The following is a 24,348-nucleotide window of genomic DNA, read 5'->3' as shown; positions in this document are numbered from 1 at the left end:
AGGAGCTACCTGGCCTGCGGCTACTACCGCCGCCTCCGCAACCTGGGTTGCAGAGTCGCCCTCAACTACGCCCTGTGCGCCTGCTTTCGCCTGAACCTGAGCTGCCACTAACTTCTTTATCATCCTGAACATCTGCTGCTGTCCCTTTCCCACTAAACCCAGCCCTGCCTCACTATCAGAGCCAGAGTCACTAGAGGAAGAACCCATGTTCGTGTGTGTGATGTCAGTGATGTTACACTCACCGGCCTGTGGTAGCGTCAGCGATGCGCCCTCCGATGATGGAAGCTGCATTGTACTAGAAGGTGTTGATGGACCAGCAACTGCTGTGGATGTAGAAGACCCCCCAACGGCTCCAGAAGCTGCCATCTGACTACTTGTGCCAGCTTGCATCCTGCGTTCCTCAACCGTAGGGACCTGTGAAGAAAAAGCAGACTGGGGAGTACTCTGAGCGGCAATGAGGGCCCCAGATGGGGAACAGCCCTCCCTTTCGCCTACCCTTGCCCTCTCATGCACCCCCAATGCAGACGCCACAGCTCTCCTAATCAGGTCCTCCTGAGCCCCCAGCGCCTGACTCACACACTCTCTCACTTCCCGCTGCACAGTCGCAGCAATTTGTGTGCCATCCATGCTTACAATCACACCCCCTGCTTGGCACTGCTGCCCATTCGCTGATTCACTGAACCCACTTGATCCCTGGCCATTCCTATTAGTCTCCGGCCTTGATGCCAAATTCTGACCCCTGCCAGCATCTAGCCTGTCCTCTGCTTGTTGCCTGATGCTCATGAGGCCCCTGCCCTGAGAGGTACCGGCGTCATTTGCGCCCCCATTCTGCCCTCTGTTCCTGTTCATACCCTGGCTGGGCCCTGGCCTTACCGCCTCCCTAGCCACAATGATGTCGGCGTCATGTGCGCCTATACCCCTCAGACCAGATAGCTCAGCTGCCCCAGCCTGCTGACGAGACCCTTGAGCTAAATTAACCCCTGCCTGAGTGGACCCCCCTTGAATGCTGGATATCGATTGCTGCCCTGGGCCTTGTGCCCGATTGACCACTACTGCACTGACCCCTGCGGTGACGTCATCTGCGCCCCCGCTTATGGCACCTCTCCGGTCTGCTTGCTCCTGCCTCATGCCCCCTTCTCGCTGAACTGCCGAGCCCTCACCCGCCCCCCCCGCCCCCTGCGACCGTCGTCGCCACCCGGAGTCTCCCCAACTTACTTGGAGCTACTCCGGTCGGCGTCCCCGGTCTCGAAGCAGGGCGGCGTCTGGCTCGCGTGCGACCGCACTCCTCACCCACAGAAGATCCGTCAGAAGGGGAGGAGTCGCGTCGCGCGTCACGTGCGGGGGCGTGGCCACGCCCCGCCGACGTAGAAGGCCCAACGCTCGCTTGGCCTGGCAAGCCACCGCTACCACCGGACCCCCCAGCCACATCCCGCCCCTGCAGCGCATCGCCCGGCCCCATGGCAGAAGCCAAGGATTGCGCAAGGGACAGGACGGCGGCCAGAGCACCCGGCGGGAGCGCCGGAACCTGCTGCAGCCATGCTGCCACCTCACTCTCCCTAGTGGACACAGTCCCCTCGCCTGTTAGAGCCCTAGCAGAGGCCTGGGCTAATGAATTGCTAACCCCTCCCCGCGCAGCCCTAGACTCACTCCCCCCGGCCCTAGTGCCAGCCCTTGCCCCACACCTGCTCTTAGGGGGAAAACTCAACTCCCTTCTAGCAGCCTGCTTAGCAGCAATAGTGGGCCTATTGGATGCCCTATTCTGGGGGGTAGGGGGTACCACATTTTCAGGATCTGATGTTCCTTTTTCTCCTCCAGGTCCCTTCCTCCTAGAAGGCTCAACTTCAGCATCCCTGTATCTCCTGGGAGGCAAAGAAGTTCGCCTAGAACGCTTCATGACAGCTGAGGCCTAAGTGGAAGAAGACCAGCTCTGCAGAAATTTCTCGTCGAAGTCTGGAGGCAGGAAGAGGCCGGATCCACTGGAGCAGGACCCTATAAAGGCAAGAGGTACACCCGCCCACCCACTTGCAACATTGTAGCATACACACACTCTAGAAACCTCCAGACTTCAAGTCAGCTATCCCTTAATTTTGCTACAGGCCCACTAGAGGGCCCTCCACTTCCATTTTTTCCCATTCCTGAAACTGCCTTTTAAGGAATTTGATAGATTTTGCTTTATATGTTGTTTTTTCTCTTACATATTGCAAGATGTCTCAGATTGACCCTGGATCAGAAGCTACTTCTGGAAAAACGCTGCCTGATGCTGGTTCCACCAAAGTTAAGTGTTTCTGCTGTAAACTTGTGGTATCTGTCCCTCCGGCTGTAGTTTGTGATGAATGTCATGATAAGCTTGCTAATGCAGATAGTATTTCCATTAGTAATATACCATTACCTGTTGCTGTTCCATCAACATCTAATACTCAGGATGTTCCTGTTAATATAAGAGATTTTGTTTCTAAATCTATTAGGAAGGCTATGTCTGTTATTCATCCTACCAGTAAACGTAAAAGGTCTTTTAAAACTTCACATTTTTCAGATGAATTTTTAAATGAACATCATCATTCTGATTTGTCTGTTTCTGATGATGATTTTTCTGGTTCAGAGGATTCTGTCTCAGATATTGACACTGATAAATCTTCATATTTATTTAAAATGGAATTTATTCGTTCTTTACTTAAAGAAGTTTTAATCGCATTAGAGATGGAGGAATCTAGTCCTCTTGATACTAAATCTACTAAGCGTTTAAATTCGGTTTTTAAACCTCCTATAGTTATTCCAGAAGTTTTTCCTGTCCCTGATGCTATTTCTGAAGTAATTTCTAGGGAATGGAATAATCTAGGTAATTCATTTACTCCTTCTAAAAGGTTTAAGAAATTGTATCCTGTGCCATCTGACAGATTAGAGTTTTGGGACAAAATCCCTAAAGTTGATGGGGCTATCTCTACTCTCGCTAAATGTACTACTATTCCTACGGCAGATAGTACTTCCTTTAAGGATCCTTTAGATAGGAAAATTGATTCCTTTCTAAGGAAAGCTTATTTATGTTCAGGTAATCTTCTTAGGCCTGCTATTTCTTTGGCTGATGTTGCGGAAGCTTCCACTTTTTGGTTGGAGGCTTTGGCACAACAGGTGTCAGATCATAATACTCATAGCATTGTTAAACTTCTTCAACATGCTAATAACTTTATTTGTGATGCCATCTTTGATATCATTAGAGTTGATGTCAGGTATATGTCTTTAGCTATTTTAGCTAGAAGAGCTTTATGGCTTAAAACTTGGAATGCAGATATGTCTTCTAAGTCAACTTTGCTTTCCCTTTCTTTCCAAGGTAATAAATTGTTTGGTTCCCAGTTGGATTCTATTATTTCAACTGTTACTGGGGGGAAAGGAACTTTTTTACCTCAGGATAAAAAATCTAAAGGTAAATATAGGGCTGCTAATCGTTTTCGTTCCTTTCGTCAGAATAAGGAACAGAAGCCTGATCCTTCCCCTAAAGGAACAGTTTCTGTTTGGAAACCTTCTCCAGTCTGGAATAAATCCAAGCCTTTTAGAAAGCAAAAGCCAGCTCCCAAGTCCACATGAAGGTGCGGCCCTCATTCCAGCACAGCTGGTAGGGGGCAGATTACAATTTTTCAAAGAAATTTGAATCAATTCGATTCACAGTCTTTGGATTCAGAACATTGTTTCACAAGGGTACAGAATAGGTTTCAAGGTAAGGCCTCCTGCAAGAAGATTTTTTCTTTCTCGCATTCCAATAAATCCAGTGAAGGCTCAAGCATTTCTGAAATGTGTTTCAGATCTAGAGTTGGCTGGAGTAATTGTGCCAGTTCCAGTTCTGGAACAGGGTCTGGGGTTTTACTCCAATCTATTCATTGTACCAAAGAAGGAGAATTCCTTCAGACCAGTTCTGGATTTAAAAATATTGAATCGTTATGTAAGAATACCAACATTCAAAATGGTAACTATAAGGACTATTCTGCCTTTTGTTCAGCAAGGGCATTATATGTCCACAATAGATTTGCAGGATGCACATCTGCATATTCCGATTCATCCAGATCACTATCAGTTTCTGAGATTCTCTTTTCTAGACAAGCATTACCAATTTGTGGCTCTGCCGTTCGTCCTAGCAACAGCTCCAAGGATTTTTTCAAAGGTTCTCGGTGCCCTGCTATCTGTAATCAGAGAACAGGGTATTGTGGTATTTCCTTATTTGGACGATTTCTTGGTACTTGCTCAGTCTTCACATTTAGCAGAATTTCATACGAATCGACTTGTGTAATTTCTTCAAGAACATGGTTGGAGGATCAATTTACCAAAGACTTAATTGATTCCTCAGACAAGGGTAACCTTTTTAGGTTTCCAAATAGATTCAGTGTCCATGACTTTGTCTCTGACGGACAAGAGACGTCTGAAATTGGTTTCAGCTCGTCGAAACCTTCAGTCTCAATCATTCCCTTCGGTAGCCTTATGCATGGAAATTCTAGGTCTTATGACTGCTGCATCGGACGCGATCCCCTTTGCTCGTTTTCACATGCGACCTCTTCAGCTTTGTATGCTGAACCAGTGGTGCAGGGATTATACAAAGATATCACAGTTAATATCTTTAAATCCGATTGTACGACACTCTCTGACGTGGTGGACAGATCACCATCGTTTAGTTCAAGGGGCTTCTTTTGTTCTTCCAACCTGGACTGTGATCTCAACAGATGCGAGTCTGACAGGTTGGGGAGCTGTATGGGGGTCTCTGACAGCGCAGGGGTTTGGGAATCTCGGGAGGCGAGATTACCCATCAACATTTTGGAACTCCGTGCGATTTTCAGAGCTCTTCAGTCGTGGCCTCTTCTGAAGAGAGAATCGTTCATTTGTTTTCAGACGGACAATGTCACAACCGTGGCATATGTCAATCATCAAGGGGGGACTCACAGTCCTCTGGCTATGAAAGAAGTATCTCGGATACTTGCTTGGGCGGAATCCAGCTCCTGTCTAATTTCTGCGGTTCACATCCCAGGTGTAGACAATTGGGAAGCAGATTATCTCAGTCGCCAGACGTTACATCCGGGTGAATGGTCTCTTCACCCAGAGGTGTTTCTTCAGATTGTTCAAATCTGGGGTCTTCCAGAAATAGATCTGATGGCTTCTCATCTAAACAAGAAACTTCCCAGGTATCTGTCCAGATCCAGGGATCCTCAGGCGGAGGCAGTGGATGCGTTGTCACTTCCTTGGAAGTATCATCCTGCTTATATCTTTCCGCCTCTGGTTCTTCTTCCAAGAGTGATCTCCAAGATTCTAAAAGAGCGTTTGTTTGTTCTGCTGGTGGCTCCAGCATGGCCTCACAGGTTTTGGTATGCGGATCTTGTTCGGATGGCTACTTGCCAACCTTGGACTCTTCCGTTAAGACCAAACCTATCTCAAGGTCCTTTTTTCCATCAGGATCTCAAATCATTAAATTTGAAGGTATGGAGATTGAACGCTTGATTCTCATTCATTGAGGTTTCTCTGACTCCGTAATTAATACTATGTTACAGGCTCGTAAATCTGTGTCTAGGAAGATATATTATCGAGTCTGGAAGACTTACATTTATTGGTGCTCTTCTCATCATTTTTCCTGGCATTCTTTTAGAATTCCTAGAATTTTACAATTTCTTCAGGATGGTCTGGATAAAGGTTTGTCTGCAAGTTCTTTGAAAGGACAAATTTCTGCTCTTTCTGTGTTGTTTCACAGAAAGATTGCTAATCTTCCTGATATTCATTGTTTTGTACAGGCTTTGGTTCATATAAAACCTGTCATTAAGTCAATCTCTCCTCCTTGGAGTTTGAATTTGGTTCTGGGGGCTTTACAAGCTCCTCCGTTTGAACCTATGCATTCTCTGGACATTAAATTACTTTCTTGGAAAGTTCTGTTCCTTTTGGCCATCTCTTCTGCTAGAAGAGTTTCAGAGTTATCTGCTCTTTCTTGTGAATCTTCTTTTCTGATTTTTCATCAGGATAAGGCGGTGTTGCGGACTTCATTTAAATTTTTACCTAAAGTTGTGAACTCTAACAACATTAGTAGAGAAATTGTGGTTCCTTCATTGTGTCCTAATCCTAAGAATTCTAAGGAAAGATCGTTGCATTCTTTGGATGTAGTTAGAGCTTTGAAATATTATGTTGAAGTTACTAAAGATTTCCGAAAGACTTCTAGTCTATTTGTTATCTTTTCCGGTTCCAGGAAAGGTCAGAAGGCCTTTGCCATTTCTATGGCATCTTGGTTAAAATCTTTGATTCATCATGCTTATGTCGAGTCGGGTAAAACTCCGCCTCAAAGGATTACAGCTCATTCTACTAGGTCAGTTTCTACTTCTTGGGCGTTTAGGAATGAAGCTTCGGTTGATCAGATTTGCAAAGCAGCCACTTGGTCTTCTTTGCATACTTTTACTAAATTCTACCATTTTGATGTGTTTTCTTCTTCTGAAGCAGTTTTTGGTAGAAAAGTACTTCAGGCAGCTGTTTCAGTTTGATTCTTCTGCTTATAATTTCATTTTTTTTCATTATAAGATTAAAACTTTATTTTGGGGTGTGGATTATTTTTTCAGCGAAATTGGCTGTCTTTATTTTATCCCTCCCTCTCTAGTGAATCTTGCGTGGAAGTTCCACATATTGGGTATTTATTATCCCATACGTCACTAGCTCATGGACTCTAATTACATGAAAGAAAACATAATTTATGTAAGCACTTGCCTGATAAATTCATTTCTTTCATATTAGCAAGAGTCCATGAGGCCCACCCTTTTTTGTGGTGGTTATGATTTTTTTTGTATAAAGCACAATTATTCCAATTCCTTATTTTTTATGCTTTCGCACTTTTTTCTTATCACCCCACTTCTTGGCTATTCGTTAAACTGATTTGTGGGTGTGGTGAGGGGTGTATTTATAGGCATTTTGAGGTTTGGGAAACTTTTCCCCTCCTGGTAGGAATGTATATCCCAAACGTCACTAGCTCATGGACTCTTGCTAATATGAAAGAAATGAATTTATCAGGTAAGTTCTTACATAAATTATGTTTTTTTGACGCATGTGTGTTACAGACGTTTTTTTGCGCCAAAAAATGTGGGCGTCGTTTTCGGCGCCAGAGGATGTGGCGTCATACTTGGCGCCAAAAAATATGGGCATTGTACTTGGCGCCAATAATGTGGGCGTCATACTTGGCGCCAAAAAATGTGGGCTACATACTTGTTTCCACTTTTTTTCACATTATTTAAGTCTCACTTTTTTGTTGCTTCTGGTTGCTAGAGGCTTGTTTATTTTGCATTTTTTCCCATTCCTGTAACTGCCATTTAAGGAATTTGATAATTTTGCTTTATATGTTGTTTTTTCTATTACATATTTCAAGATGTCCCAACCTGACCCTGGATCAGAATCTACTTCTGGAAAGACGCTGCCTGATGTTGGTTCTACCAAAGCTAAGTGCATTTGTTGTAAGCTTTTGGTAACTGTTCCTCCGGCTGTAGTTTGTGTTAGTTGTCATGATAAACTTTCTAACGCAGATAATGTCTCCATTAGTAATAATCCTTTACCTGTTGTTTTTCCTTCAACATCTAATGTTCAGGATGTACCTGTTAATGTAAAATAATTTGTTTCTAATTCTATTAGGAAGGCTTTGTCTGTTATTCCTCCTTCCAGTAAACGTAAAAGGTCTTTTAAAACTTCTCATATTTCAGATGAATTTTTAAGTGACCGCCATCATTCTGACTTATCTGTTTCTGATGAGGATCTATCTGGTTCAGAAGATTCTGCCTCAGATATTGACACTGATAAAGCTTCATATTTATTTAAGATGGAGTTTATTCGTTCTTTACTTAAAGAAGTGTTGATTGCATTAGATATGGAGGAGTCTAGTCCTCTTGATACTAAATCTACTAAGCGTTTAAATTCGGTTTTTAAACCTCATGTAGTTATTCCAGAAGTTTTTCCAGTTCCTGATGCTATTTCAGAAGTAATTTCTAGGGAATGGAATAGTCTGGGTACTTCATTTACTCCTTCTCCAAGGTTTAAGAAATTGTACCCTGTGCCATCTGATAGATTAGAGTTTTGGGACAAAATCCCTAAAGTTGATGGGGCTATCTCTACTCTTGCTAAACGTACTACTATTCCTACGGCAGATAGTACTTCCTTTAAGGATCCTTTAGATAGGAAGCTTGAATCCTTTCTAAGGAGAGCTTATTTATGTTCAGGTAATCTTCTTAGACCTGCTATTTCTTTGGCTGATGTTGGTGCAGCTTCCACTTTCTGGTTGGAGGCTTTAGCGCAACAAGTGTCATACCATAATGCTTATAGCATTGTTAAACTTCTTCAACATGCTAATAACTTTGTTTGTGATGCCATTTTTTATATCATTAGAATTTATGTCAGGTATATGTCTTTAGCTATTTTAGCTAGAAGAGCTTTATGGCTTAAATCTTGGAATGCAGATATGACTTCTAAGTCAACATTGCTTTCTCTTTCTTTCCAAGGTAATAAATTATTTGGTTCACAGTTGGATTCTATAATTTCAACTGTTACTGGGGGGAAAGGAGCCTTTTTGCCTCAGGACAAAAAATCTAAAGGTAAATATAGGGCTGCTCATTGTTTTCGTTCCTTTCGTCAGAATAAGGAACAGAAGCCTGACCCTTCCCCTAAAGGAACGGTCTCCGTTTTGGAAACCTCCAGTCTGGAATATATCCAAGCCTTTTAGAAAGTCAAAACCAGCTCCCAAATCCGCATGAAGGTGCGGCCCTCATTCCAGCATAGCTGGTAGGGGGCAGGTTACGATTTTTCAAAGATATTTGGATCAATTCAATTCACAGTCTTTGGATTCAGAACATTGTTTCACAAGGGTACAGAATAGGTTTCAAGGTAAGGCCGCCTGTGAGATTTTTTCTCTCACGCATTCCAGTAAACCCAGTGAAGGCTCAGGCATTTCTGAAATGTGTTTCAGACCTAGAGTTGGCTGGGGTAATTGTGCCAGTTCCAGTTCTGGAACGGGGTCTGGGGTTTTACTCAAATCTATTCATTATACCAAAGAAGGAGAATTCCTTCAGACCAGTTCTGGATCTAAAAATATTGAATCGTTATGTAAGGATACCAACATTCAAAATGGTGACTATAAGGACTATTCTGCCTTTTGTTCAGCAAGGGCATTATATGTCTACAATAGACTTACAGGATGCATATCTTCATATTCCAATTCATCCAGATCACTATCAGTTCCTGAGATTCTATTTTCTAGACAAGCATTACCAGTTTGTTGCTCTTCCGTTTGGCCTAGCAACAGCTCCAAGGATCTTTTCAAAGGTTCTCGGTGCCCTTCTCTCTGTAATCAGAGAACAGGGTATTGCGGTATTTCCTTATTTGGACGATATCTTGGTACTTGCTCAGTCTTTACATTCTGCAGAATCTCATACGAATCAACTTGTGTTGTTTCTTCAAAGACATGGTTGGAGGATCAATTTACCAAAGAGTTCCTTGATTCCTCAGACAAAGGTAACCTTTTTGGGTTTTCAAATAGATTCAGTGTCCATGACTTTGTCTCTAACAGAAAAGAGACGTCTGAAGTTGGTTTCAGCTTGTCGAAACCTTCAGTCTCAATCGTTTCCTTCGGTAGCTTTGTGCATGGAAATTCTAGGTCTCATGACTGCTGCATCGGACACGATCCCTTTTGCTCATTTTCACATGAGACCTCTCCAGCTTTGTATGCTGAACCAGTGGTGCAGGGATTATACAAAGATATCACAATTCATATCCTTAAATCCCAATGTTCGATCTTCTCTGACTTGGTGGATGAATCACCATCGTTTAATTCAAGGGGCCTCTTTTGTTCGTCCAACCGGGACTGTGATCTCAACAGATGCAAGTCTTTCAGGTTGGGGAGCTGTATGGGGATCTCTGACAGCGCAGGGGGTTTGGGAATTTCAGGAGGCGAAATAACCAATCAAATTTTGGAACTCCGTGCGATTTTCAGAGCTCTTCAGTTCTGGCCTCTTCTGAAGAGAGAATCGTTTATTTGTTTTCAGACAGACAATGTCACAACCGTGGCGTATGTCAATCATCAAGGTGGGACTCACAGTCCTCAGGCTATGAAAGAAGTATCTTGGATACTTGTATGGGCGGAATCCAACTCCTGTCTAATTTCTGCGGTTCACATCCCAGGTGTAGACAATTGGGAAGCGGATTATCTCAGTCACCAGATGTTACATCCGGGCGAATGGTCTCTTCACCCAGAGGTTTTTCTTCAGATTGTTCAAATCTTGGGACTTCCAGAAATAGATCTGATGGCCTCTCATCTAAACAAGAAACTTCCCAGGTATCTGTCCAGATCCAGGGATCCTCAGGCGGAAGCAGTGGACGCAATGTCGCTTCCTTGGAATTATCAACCTGCTTATATCTTTCCGCCTCTAGTTCTTTTTCCAAAAGTGATTTCCAAAATTCTAATGGAACGTTCGTTTGTATTGCTGGTGGCTCCAGCATGGCCTCACAGGTTTTGGTATGTGGATCTTGTTCGGATGGCAAGTTGCCAACCTTGGACACTTCCGTTAAGGCCAGACCTTCTATCTCAAGGCCCATTTTTCCATCAGGATCTCAAATCATTAAATTTGAAGGTATGGAGATTGAATTCTTAGTCATAGAGGTTTCTCTGACTCAGTGATTAATACTATGTTACAGGCTCATAAATCTGTGTCTAGGAAGATTTATTACCGAGTCTGGAAGACTTACATTTCTTGGTGTTCTTCTCATGAATTCTCTTGGCATTCTTTTAGAATTCCTAGAATTTTACAGTTTCTTCAGGATGGTTTGGATAAGGGTTTGTCTGCAAGCTCTTTGAAAGGACAAATCTCAAGTCATTAAGTCAATCTCTCCTCCTTCGAGTCTTAATTTGGTTCTGAGGGCTTTACAGGCTCCTCCGTTTGAACCTATGCATTCTCTGGATATAAAATTACTTTCTTGGAAAGTGTTGTTCCTTTTGGCCATCTCTTCTGCTAGAAGAGTTTCTGAGTTATCTACTCTTTCTTGTGAATCTCCTTTTCTGATTTTTTTCAGGATAAGGCGGTGTTGCGGACTTCATTTAAATTTTTACCTAAGGTTGTGAATTCTATCAACATTAGTAGAGAAAGTGTTGTCCCTTCATTGTGTCCTAATCCTAAGAATTCTCTGGAGAGATCTTTACATTGTTTGGATGCAGTAAGAGCTTTGAAATATTATGTTGAAGCTACTAAAGGTTTTAGAAAGACTTCTAGTTTATTTGTTATCTTTTCTGGTTCCAGGAAAGGTCAGAAGGCTTCTGCCATTTCATTGGCATCTTGGTTAAAGTCTTTGATTCATCATGCTTATGTAGAGTCAGGTAAGTCCCCGCCTCAGAGGATTATGGCTCATTCTAATAGGTCAGTTTCTACTTCCTGGGCTTTTAGGAATGAAGCTTCTGTTGATCAAATTTGCAAAGCAGCAACTTGGTCTTCTTTGAATACTTTTACTAAATTCTACCATTTTGATCTTTCTCTTCTTCAGAAGCAGTTTTTGGTAGAAAAGTACTTCAGGCAGCTGTTTCAGTTTGATTCTTCTGCTTATTATTTCATTTTTTTGATTTGGGTTATGGATTATTTTTTCAGCGGAATTGGCTGTCTTTATTTTATCCCTCCCTCTCTAGTGACTCTTGCGTGGAAGTTCCACATCTTGGGTATCTGCTATCCCATACGTCACTAGCTCATGGACTCTTGCTAATTACATGAAAGAAAACATAATTTATGTAAGAACTTACCTGATAAATTCATTTCTTTCATATTGGCAAGAGTCCATGAGACCCACCCTTTTTTTGTGGTGGTTATGATTTTTTTGTATAAAGCACAGTTATTCCAATTCCTTATTTCTTTATGCTTTCGCTCCTTCTTATCACCCTACTTCTTGGCTATTCATTAAACTGAATTGTGGGTGTGGTGAGGGGTGTATTTATAGGCATTTTAAGGTTTGGGAAACTTTGCCCCTCCTGGTAGGAATGTATATCCCATACGTCACTAGCTCATGGACTCTTGCTAATATGAAAGAAATGAATTTATCAGGTAAGTTCTAACATAAATTATGTTTTTTATCGACCAGAGGGGTTTCTGTGCCTCATCTATACTCTCAAACCCTTGGTTAGTTGATCAGTATACTCTATCCACTCACCATTTGAAAAGGCCTCATACTTCCAGAAGACACCCAAACTCCTGGAGCTGTAAAAAAAAACAGTCCTCAACCACTTTACACAGCCTTCTAAGGAACGAAAAGAAGATTCTAATGATGGTCTAAGTGACTCTGAGTCAGTGGGGGATGGCTCCCAGCCTGATAATATGTAATTTGCCCAGTCCCAACATTTTATCACGGAAGCAACCCTTAAAAAAATGTTTGCGCATCAAACCCATTCTATAACTAAGGAAATACTTTAACTGCTAACCTGTAGAAATATTTTCAGTGACACTTGACAAGATAATTTATAATCAACTCCATTAATGTAATATGTCTCCAAAAAAATAATCCAGTAAATGACTTAGATTGAACTGTAAGGTTATGAATTTGTGTCTGTTATGAGTCCTGAAATTTAGATTAGATAAAGAACTCAAGACAAGTTTTTATTGAACATTCTCTAAAAGCTGGTTACTCATATGCCACAGTTTGGATTTTTGTTTTAAAGGTTAGCACACACTATTATGATTGTGCTAATATAAATAATTATGGAAAGACTTTTTTTTTGCACATACAATTAACAAGAAGCCTTGTGTATTGCTATGAGGATTCACATATGCGTTTTGTCTGTGCACTTGCAGAAACCTTTGAGTGCATTACAGATGTATTTTACAGTCTGAGTAATTGAGTATTAAATGGAAGAGAATTCCCTTTTACTAAACAAGCTAATCCTGATATTATCAACCTTACCACAGATTACGATAACCAATTTGCTGTTTAAACTACAATGGGAATATAACTGTGTGCAATACTATTACAATTAAGCATTTTCTTTGCAATCTGGAGTATGTTTCAAGTTCTTTGCTGTGTTTTGAAGACGCTAGAAGAAATTTTAAAAATATCTGAGATGCCACAGTAATTAGATCACATACTTCCCCATGTTTGTGTTAAAGCGATTTACCGTCACTTTAAAGAGACTTAAAACCCAAACATTTTCTTTCATGATTCAGACGGAACATACAAGTTAACAACTTTCCAATTTACTTCTATTATCAAATGTTCTTCGTTTTCTAGTTATCCTTTGTTAAAACGCAGGAAGGTAAGTTCAAGTGAGTGCACGTGTCTGCAGCACTATATGACAGCAGTTTTGCAATGTTATACATTAGCAAGAGCACTAGATGGCAGCACTATTTCCTGTCCTGTAGTATACCAGACGTGTGCGCTTCCTATCTAGATATCTATTCAACAAAGAATAACATAGGAACAATGCAAATTTGATGATGGAAGTCAATCAGAAACTTTTTTAAAAATTGTATTCTCTATCTTAACCATAAAAGAAAATATTTTAGGTTCCTGCTCCTTGTTTAATGAGTATATGTAAAAGTTCTAGACTAAGAGAGCACCATCACACAAACTGAGGAAGACCATGAGCTGCTTGGAGAGCCATGAACAGTATCCTGCTATTTAAGAGTATACAATCATGGTATTATAATTTCCATACAGAAAGAAACAGAACCAAAATAGCTTATCAAGAACAGCACATAAATAAATGTAATATTTGTACCTCATGTTGTTAAACAGTACATTGCTGTTTAATATCCTTTTAACACCCTTCTAAGTGGTAAACGTTTTATTATTTAAGTAGAGGATTCCAGTGTTTGGCTTTGTATGTCAGAAATGCATATATGTTCCACATGAAAATCTCATATCATTAAATATTTTATTTTCTTTCATGTAATTAGCAAGAGTCCATGAGCTAGTGACGTATGGGATATACATTCCTACCAGGAGGGGCAAAGTTTCCCAAACCTTAAAATGCCTATAAATACACCCCTCACCACACCCACAATTCAGTTTTTACAAACTTTGCCTCCCATGGAGGTGGTGAAGTAAGTTTGTGCTAGATTCTACGTTGATATGCGCTTCGCAGCAGGCTGGAGCCCGGTTTTCCTCTCAGAGTGCAGTGAATGTCAGAGGGATGTGAAGAGAGTATTGCCTATTTGAATACAATGGTCTACCTCTACGGGATCTATTTCATAGGTTCTCTGTTATCGGTCGTAGAGATTTCTTCTCCTACCTCCCTTTTCAGATCGACGATATACTCTTATATACCATTACCTCTACTGATTTTCGTTTCAGTACTGGTTTGGCTATCTACTACATGTAGAGTGTCCTGGGGTAAGTAAGTCTTATTTTTTGTGACACTCTGCGCTATGGTTGGGCACTTTATATGTAAAGTTCTAAACATATGTCTATAAACTTATATTTGCCTTGATTCAAGATAATCCAGTATTCCTTTTCTATACAGACTGTCAGTTTCATTATTGGGATAATGCATTTAATTATTTTTTCTTACCTTGAAAAATTTAATTTGGCCATTTTTTCCTGCATGTTGTTAGGCTCGCGGGGGCAGAAAATGTTTCTTTTTATTACGTCTTTTTTTGCGCAAACTTTTTTTGGCGCTAAAATTTTTGTCATTTCCGGCGACGTAATTTACGCCGGACGTTGTATTCTGTTGCGCATGCGTATTCAGACATTTTTTTGCGCCAAAAAAATGTGGGCGTCTTTTTTACTCACATTATTTAAACATTTTCTTTTCTTTGCTTCTGGTTTCTAGAAGCTTATTATTTTGCATTCTTTCTCATTCCTGAAACTGTCATTTAAGGAATTTGATAATTTTACTTTATATGTTGTTTTTTCTATTACATATTGCAAGATGTCTCATCCTGACCCTGGATCAAAATCCACTAATGGACAGACGCTGCCTAATGCTGGTTCTACCAAAGTTAAGTGCATATGTTGTAAACTTGTGGTAACTGTTCCTCCAGCCATAGTTTGTGAAAGCTGTCATGATAAACTTTCCAATGCAGATTGTGTTTCCATTAGTAATAATCCTTTACCTGTGGTTGTTCCTTCAACATCTACTGTTCAGGATGTTCCTGTTAATGTAAAAGAATTTGTTTCTAATTCTATTAGGAAGGCTCTGTCTGTTATTCCTCCTTCCAGTAAACGTAAAAGGTCTTTCAAAACTTCTCACATTTCAGATTAATTTTTAGGTGACCGTCATCATTCTGACTTATCTGTTTCTGATGAGGTTTTTTCTGGTTCGGAAGATTCTACTTCAGATATTGATACTGATAAATCTTCATATATATTTAAGATGGAGTTTATTCGTTCATTACTTAAAGAAGTTTTGATTGCTTTAGATATGGATGAGTCCAGCCCTCTTGATACTAAAACTGCTAAACGTTTAAATTCGGTTTATAAACCTCATGTATTAATTCCGGAAGTTTTTCCAGTTCCTGATGCTATCTCAGATGTGATTGATAGGGAGTGGGATAGTCTGGGTACTTCATTTACTCCTTCTCCGAGGTTTAAGAAATTGTACCCTGTGCCATCTGATAGATTGGAATTTTGGGATAAAATCCCTAAAGTCGATGGGGCTATCTCTACTCTAGCCAAATGTACTGCTATTCCTACGGCAGATAGCACTTCGTTTAAAGATCCTTTAGATAGGAAAATTGAATCTTTTTTGAGAAAAGCTTATTTATGTTCAGGTAATCTACTTAGACCTGCTATCTCTTTGGCTGATGTTGCTGCAGCTTCAACTTTCTGGTTGGAGGCTTTAGCGCAACAAGTGACAGATCATAATACATATAGCATTGTTAAACTTCTTCAACACGCTAATAACTTTGTCTGTGATGCCATTTTTGATATCATTAGAGTTGATGTCCGGTATATGTCTTTAGCTATTTTAGCTAGACGAGCTTTATGGCTTAAATTCTGGAATGTAGATATGACTTCTAAGTCAACTTTGCTTTCTCTCTCTTTCCAAGGTAATAAGTTGTTTGGTTCTTAGTTGGATTCTATAATTTCAACTGTTACTGGAGGGAAGGGTGCCTTTTTGCCTCAGGGCAAAAAATCTAAAGGTAATTACAGGGCTGCTAATCGTTTTCGTTCCTTTCGTCAGAATAAGGAGCAGAAGCCCGATCCTTCCCCTAAAGGAACAGTTTCCGGTTGGAAACCGAATCCAGTCTGGAATAAATCCAAGCCTTCCAGAAAGTCTAAACCAGCCCCTAAATCTGCATGAAGGTGCGGCCCTCATTCCAGCGCAGCTGGTAGGGGGCAGGTTACGATTTTTCAAAGATGTTTGGATCAATTCGGTTCACAATCTTTGGATTCAGAACATGGTTTCACAAGGGTACAGAATAGGTTTCAAAGTAAGACCGCCTGTGAGAAGATTTTTTTCTCACACGCATTCCAGTCAATCCAGTGAAGGCTCAGGTGTTTCTGAAATGTGTTTCAGACCTAGAGTTAGTTGGGGTAATTATAGCAGTTCCAGTTCTGGAACAGGGTCTGGGGTTTTATTCAAATCTATTCATCGTACCAAAGAAAGAGAATTCTTTCAGACCGGTTCTGGATCTAAAAATATTGAATCATTATGTAAGGATACCAACATTCAAAATGTTGACTATAAGAACTATTCTGCCTTTTGTTCAGCAAGGGCATTATATGTCTACAATAGACTTACAGGATGCATACCTGCATATTCCAATTCATCCAGATCACTATCAGTTTCTGAGATTCTCTTTTCTAGACAAGCATTACCAGTTTATTGCTCTTCCATTTGGTCTAGCAACAGCGCCAAGGATCTTTTCGAAGGTTCTCGGTGCCCTTCTCTGTGTAATCAGAGAACAGGGTATTGCGGTATTTCCTTATTTGGACGATATCTTGGTACTTGCTCAGTCTTTACATTCTGCAGAATCTCATACAAATCAACTTGTGTTGTTTCTTCAAAGACATGGTTGGAGGATCAATTTACCAAAGAGTTCCTTGATTCCTCAGACAAGAGTAACCTTTTTAGGTTTCCAAATAGATTCAGTGTCCATGACTTTGTCTCTGACAGAAAAGAGACGTCTGAAATTGGTTTCAGCCTGTCGAAACCTTCAGTCTCAATTGTTCCCTTCGGTAGCATTATGCATGGAGATTTTAGGTCTCATGACTGCTGCATCGGACGCGATCCCTTTTGCTCGTTTTCACACGAGACCACTCCAGCTTTGTATGCTGAACCAGTGGTGCAGGGATTATACAAGGATATCACAAATAATATCCTTAAATCCTAATGTTCGATCATCTCTAATTTGGTGGATGGATCACCATCGTTTAATTCAAGGGGCCTCTTTCGTTCGTCCAACCTGGACTGTGATCTCAACAGATGCGAGTCTATCAGGTTGTGGAGCTGTATGGGGATCTCTGACAGCGCAAGGGGTTTGGGAATCTCAGGAGGCGAGCTTACCAATCAACATTTTGGAACTCCGTGCGATTTTCAGAGCTCTTCAGTTTTGGCCTCTTCTAAAGAGAGAATCGTTTATTTGTTTTCAAACAGACAATGTCACGACTGTGGCATATGTCAATCATCAAGGGGGGACTCTCAGTCCTCAAGCCATGAAAGAAGTATCTCGGATACTTGTATGGGCAGAATCCAGCTCCTGTCTAATTTCTGCGGTTCATATCCCAGGTGTAGACAATTGGGAAGCGGATTACCTCAGTCGCCATACGTTACATCCGGGCGAATGGTCTCTTCATCCAGAGGTTTTTCTTCAGATTGTTCGAATCTGGGGTCTTCCAGAAATAGATCTGATGGCCTCTCATCTGAACAAGAAACTTCCCAGGTATCTGTCTAGATCCCGGGATCCTCAGGCGGAAGCAGTGGATGCGTTGTCACTTCCTTGGAATTATCATCCTGCGTATATCTTTCCGCCTCTAGTTCTTCTTCCAAAAGTGATCTCCAAAATTCTATTGGAGCATTCATTTGTACTGCTGGTGGCTCCGGCATGGCCACACAGGTTTTGGTTTGCGGATCTCGTTCGGATGGCCAGTTGCCAACCTTGGACACTTCCATTAAGACCAGACCTTCTATCTCAAGGCCCATTTTTCCATCAGGATCTCAAATCATTAAATTTGAAGGTATGGAGATTGAACGCTTGATCCTCAGTCATAAAGGTTTCTCTGACTCAGTGATTAACACTATGTTACAGGCTCGTAAATCCGTCTATAGAAAGATTTATTTAATATCGAGTTTGGAAGACTTACATCTCTTGGTGTTCTTCTCATAAATTTTCCTGGTTTTCTTTCAGAATTCCTAGAATTTTACAATTTCTTCAGGATGGTTTGGATAAAGGTTTGTCTGCAAGTTCTTTGAAGGGACAAATCTCTGCTCTTTCTGTTCTTTTTCACAGAAAGATTGCTAATCTTCCTGATATTCATTGTTTTGTACAGGCTTTGTCTCGTATCAAGCCTGTCATTAAGTCGATCTCTCCTCCTTCGAGTCTTAATTTGGTTTTAAGAGCTTTGCAGGCTCCTCCGTTTGAACCTATGCATTCTCTGGACATTAAATTACTTTCCTGGAAAGTATTGTTCCTTTTGGCTATCTCTTCTGCTAGAAGAGTTTCTGAGTTATCTGCTCTTTTTTTGTGAATCTCCTTTTCTGATTTTTCATCAGGATAAGGCGGTGTTACGGACTTCTTTTCAATTTCTACCTAAGGTTGTGAATTCTAACAACATTAGTATAGAAATTGTTGTTCATTCATTATGTCCTAATCCTAAGAATTCTAAGGAAATATCGTTACATTCTTTGGATGTAGTTAGAGCTTTGAAATACTATGTTGAAGCTACTAAAGATTTTAGGAAGACTTCCAGTCTATTTGTCATCTTTTCTGGTTCCAGGAAAGGTCAGAAGGCTTCCGCCATTTCTTTGGCGTCTTGGTTAAAGTCTTTGATTCATCATGCTTATGTAGAGTCGGGTAAATCCCCGCCTCAAAGGATTACGGCTCATTCTACTAGGTCAGTTTCTACTTCCTGGGCTTTTAGGAATGAAGCTTCTGTTGATCAGATTTGCAAAGCAGCAACTTGGTCTTCTTTGCATACTTTTACTAAATTCTACCATTTTGATGTGTTTTCTTCTTCTGAAGCAGTTTTTGGTAGAAAAGTACTTCACGTAGCTGTTTCTGTTTGATTCGTCAGTTTTTTTCATTACAAAGATTAAAACTTTTGATTTGGGTTATGGATTATTTTTTCAGCGGAATTGGCTGTCTTTATTTTATCCCTCCCTCTCTAGTGACTCTTGCGTGGAAGTTCCACATCTTGGGTATCTGCTATCCCATACGTCACTAGCTCATGGACTCTTGCTAATTACATGAAAGAAAACATAATTTATGTAAGAACTTACCTGATAAATTCATTTCTTTCATATTGGCAAGAGTCCATGAGACCCACCCTTTTTTTGTGGTGGTTATGATTTTTTTGTATAAAGCACAGTTATTCCAATTCCTTATTTCTTTATGCTTTCGCTCCTTCTTATCACCCTACTTCTTGGCTATTCATTAAACTGAATTGTGGGTGTGGTGAGGGGTGTATTTATAGGCATTTTAAGGTTTGGGAAACTTTGCCCCTCCTGGTAGGAATGTATATCCCATACGTCACTAGCTCATGGACTCTTGCTAATATGAAAGAAATGAATTTATCAGGTAAGTTCTTACATAAATTATGTTTTTGGGAATCTTTTCCAGAAATGTCTGTCTTTTATTAATATTATGATTAACCCCTTAATGACCAAGGACGTACGCCACACGTCCTCAAAAAAAATACAGTTAATGACCGAGGACGTGTGGCGTACGTCCTTGGTCTGGAAAGCAGCTGGAAGCGATCCTGCTCGCTTCCAGCTGCTTTCCGGTTATTGCAGTGATGCCTCGATATCGAGGCATCCTGCAATAACCCCCCTTGGCCATCCGATGCAGAGAGAGCCACTCTGTGGCCCTCTCTGCACCGGACATCGGTGGCCGGTATCGTTGGTGGGTGGGAGCAAGTCTGGGAGGCGGGTGGGCGGCCATCGATGTGCCGAGTGGAGGGATCAGGGGCGGGATGGACGGGAGCGCGCACGGGCGGGAGCGGGAGGGAACCGCTACACTACAGAAAAATAAAGCTGTCAAAAGTAAAAAATAAAAACTTTTGAAAGCTGTAAATTATAAGCTAAGGGATCTGGAAGGGGTGGGGGGTTGATCTTGGGGGGGAGGAAGCTACACTACAGAAAAGGGCTTTTTTTTATTTAAAAAAGGCACATTTTTTTACTAAACTGGGTACTGGCAGACAGCTGCCAGTACCCAAGATGGCGCCCATTAAGGCAGAGGGGGAGGGTTAGAGAGCTGTTTGGTGGGGGATCAGTGAGGCTGGGGGCTAAGGGGGGATCCTACACAGCAGCATATGTAAATATGCTTAAAAAAAACACACAAAAAGCCCAAATATAGCTTTTATTTTAGTACTGGCAGAGTTTCTGCCAGTACTTAAGATGGCGGGGACAATTGTGGGGTGGGGGAGGGAAGAGAGCTGTTTGGGAGGGATCAGGGGTCACATGTTTCAGGTGGGAGGCTGAGCTCTACACTAAAGCTAAAATTAACCCTACAAGCTACATAATTAACCCCTTCACTGCTAGCCATAATACACGTGTGAAATGCAGCGGCATTTGGCGGCCTTCTAATTACCAAAAAGCAACGCCAAAGCCATATATGTCTGCTATTTCTGAACAAAGGGGATCCCAGAGAAGCATTTACAACCATTTGTGCCATAATTGCACAAGCTGTTTGTAAATGATTTCAGTGAGAAACCTAAAATTGTGAAAAATTTAACGTTTTTTTTTAATTTGATCGCATTTGGCGGTGAAATGGTGGCATGAAATATACCAAAATTGGCCTAGATCAATACTTGGGGTTGTCTACTACACTACACTAAAGCTAAAATTATCCTTAAAAGCTCCCTACATGCTCCATAATTAACCCCTTCACTGCTGGGCAAAATACACGTGTAGTGCGCAGTGGCATTTAGCAGCCTTCTAATTACTAAAAAGCAACGCCAAAGCCATATATGTCTGCTATTTCTGAACAAAGGGGATCCCAGAGAAGAATTTACAACCATTTAAACCATAATTGCACAAGCTGTTTGTAAATAATTTCAGTGAGAAACCAAAAGTTTGTGAAAAAATTAGTAAAAAAGTGAACGATTTTTTGTATTTAATCGCATTTGGCGGTGAAATGGTGGCATGAAATATACCAAAATGGGCCTAGATGAATACTTTGGGATGTCTACTAAAAAAAATATATATACATGTCAATGGATATTCAGAGATTCCTGAAAGATATTAGTGTTCTAATGTAACTAGCGCTAATTTTGAAAAATAATGGTTTGGAAATAGCAAAGTGCTACTTGTATTTATGGCCCTATAACTTACAAAAAAAGCAAAGAACATGTAAACATTGGGTATTTCTAAACTCAGGACAAAATTTAGAAACTATTTAGCATGGGTGTTTTTTGGTGGTTGTAGATGTGTAACAGATTTTGGGGGTCATAGTTAGAAAAAGTGTGTTTTTTTCAATTTTTTCCTCATTTTATAATTTTTTTTATAGTAAATTAGAAGATATGATGAAAATAATGGTATCTTTAGAAAGTCCATTTAATGGCGAGAAAAACGGTATATAATATGTGTGGGTACAGTAAATGAATAAGAGGAAAATTACAGCTAAACACAAACACCGCAGAAATGTAAAAATAGCCTTGGTCCCAAACGGACAGAAAATGGAAAAGTGCTGTGGTCATTAAGGGGTTAAAGCTAAACAGACGGGGCTGTAATAACCTTATAATGCTGTAATGTAGGATAATGAGCAGATAAACTGTTTGCCCTTAAAGATGCATTTACTGTAGCGTTTCTATTAATTGTGTTATTTAACCCCTTAAAGCAATGGGGCTATCACTCGAACACCTACTTTGTTAAAAATCCAAGAATAAAACTATTGTATTTAAAGATATTTACCATGATGTTTTGGGGTTTTTTTTGTTGTTTTTTTTTTAATTTATGATGATAAACCAAATTGTGGTTTCTGAAATTTAATTTAAAAGATTACATATCATTTCTCCCTTAATGTATTATAGCAAGCACAAAAGTGTTTAAATTTTACATGAGCTGATATAAAAACAGATGAGCAGTTTATTATTTTAAACCAATAGACTTTGTATCCAGCCATCCTGCTTTCTGTATTCTGTCATGAGCGGGTAGGTATGGACTTTTTAGGCAATAATTATTTATCTTTGTGTAAAGGCTATTGTGTTTAGTGTTTTTCTATGTAAATAGGATGTTTATATAGTATTTGTTAAATGTTCCTGTATTGTAAAACTGCCGTACTTTTCATTCCTGTATATTAAAATGTGAGTTTTTCAGAATTTTGATTTCATTAATGTCACTTGTTTTATCTAGGAAATATATTTTTTATAATTTGCCTATAAGAGTAAATTTAACATGTAAGATAAAAATAATTACATTCTACAGAGGTCGATGTTTTAAGTACAATTACATATATGAAATAGCAGAAGTTAAAAATATTGATTTTCTTAAAGAAAAAATGTTAAGTAACAGCTGTTTTAAATTTAAAGTGATGCTGTTCACTGTTTCCTAAGCTACTACCAGTCCCCACTGGAATCCATCATTAATGCCTCTGACAGGCTCATCTTCCTTATGCATTAATCCACATTTGCTGGACTACTTAGCCTCAAGAATAAAATTCTAAATTTTGACCCTAACACACAAAGCCCTCACCAACACTGGACCCTTCTAAATCACTGCCCTTGTCTGCAAATGTTCCCCAACCTGCCCCATCTGTTCAGCCCATGACCTACTTCTTTCCTCATCTCTCATTACTTCCTTATACTCATCCTTGCATTGCTTAGTCTTTTTTGGCGCGAAAGTTACGTCCGTTGACGCAAATTCGTCATTTCCGGCATCTTAGTTGGCGCCGAGTCCTTCATGAGGTTGCGTCATCTATGACGCTAGTGTTTCGTTTCCGGACGTTTTTGGCGCCAAATAATATTTTTCTGTTTGTGGTGCGTCATACTTGGCGCCAAACATTTTTCATTTAAGACCCCATTCCTTTTGCCTCTGGCCTTTTTTCTGTCAGAGGGCTATGCTGTTCGTATTTTTTCCCATTCCTGAAACTGTCATATAAGGTGTCAGTATATTTATAAGAATCTCAGTAGTGCTCTCCAAATAATATGTCAGTCTATGGCAGGGTTATAATACAATATATTTAATAATTATCCTTTAAAAAATAAACCCTCAATCACTATGCATCTACTAGAAATCATAAAATGAATATAAATACCTGAATTCTTTTTATTAGTTAATATCTATGAACACATTGGAATATATTTGTAGGGATCAGAATGTGAGTCAATACTATACACGTTTAAAAACTATTAAAATACGCTATACTTCTTACAAAGCTCATAAAGTTTACCTTATCCACAGTAGAATTTCATTCAGTTAACACAATGAGATTCCAAGATCTTTAACTGCTAACATCCAAGCAATACAATTCTAACAATGCTTAGTTAAACAATAGGACAGTATATACTTTAATTTAAACACTAAAAGTTATATATATTATTTATGCCAACAATCAAACTCTGAGTTATAACTCTATATTTGCACAGATAAAACAATTTAGCATCAAGGATTTGTTTAACAACATGCAGGCTATGAATATAAACTAAACTATAAACTGCTCTTTTAATCTCTCAACTATACTTGAAACTGTAGTGACTATGCATATATTTTTGTTTTAAAATATTACCTGTAATATTTAACCTTTTATATATATATATATATATATATATATATACTTTACCAGATGATATTCAGCTTCAAGACTTGTCCCACCGCATATAAAAATAAGTGTAATTGCAATTGATAAGAAAAAGTATGGCCCACTTTTCTTATAGTTTGACTGTCTCCCACGCAACAGTTTTCAGTCAGTTTACAAAATCAGCAGTCCCTCTCATCACAGGTAGTAGTATCCTGATCTAGGTACCATGCTTATCTTTGTTTGAAAAAGATCTAATCTCATCAAGTGGTGATGTAAAAAAAAATGTTTTGAAGTTTGTATTTGGCTAGGGAGCAAATGTCCCCTTTTGAAGTTTCTTTAGACATCCTGCTTGTATTTAAGTTTATTTAAGTCTTGAGATGTGTATTCAAATCATGGGGGTTTTGAATCAAATCCTGACATCAGAATTGCAACCCTATTTTAGTAATTTTTTTAGTAATATCTGATAAAAAGATTGTTTCATACATAAACACATTCCCTT

Source organism: Bombina bombina, chromosome 6 (genome assembly GCF_027579735.1).
Source record: "Bombina bombina isolate aBomBom1 chromosome 6, aBomBom1.pri, whole genome shotgun sequence".
Lineage (NCBI taxonomy): Eukaryota > Metazoa > Chordata > Amphibia > Anura > Bombinatoridae > Bombina > Bombina bombina.
This window is presented reverse-complemented; position numbering follows the sequence as displayed.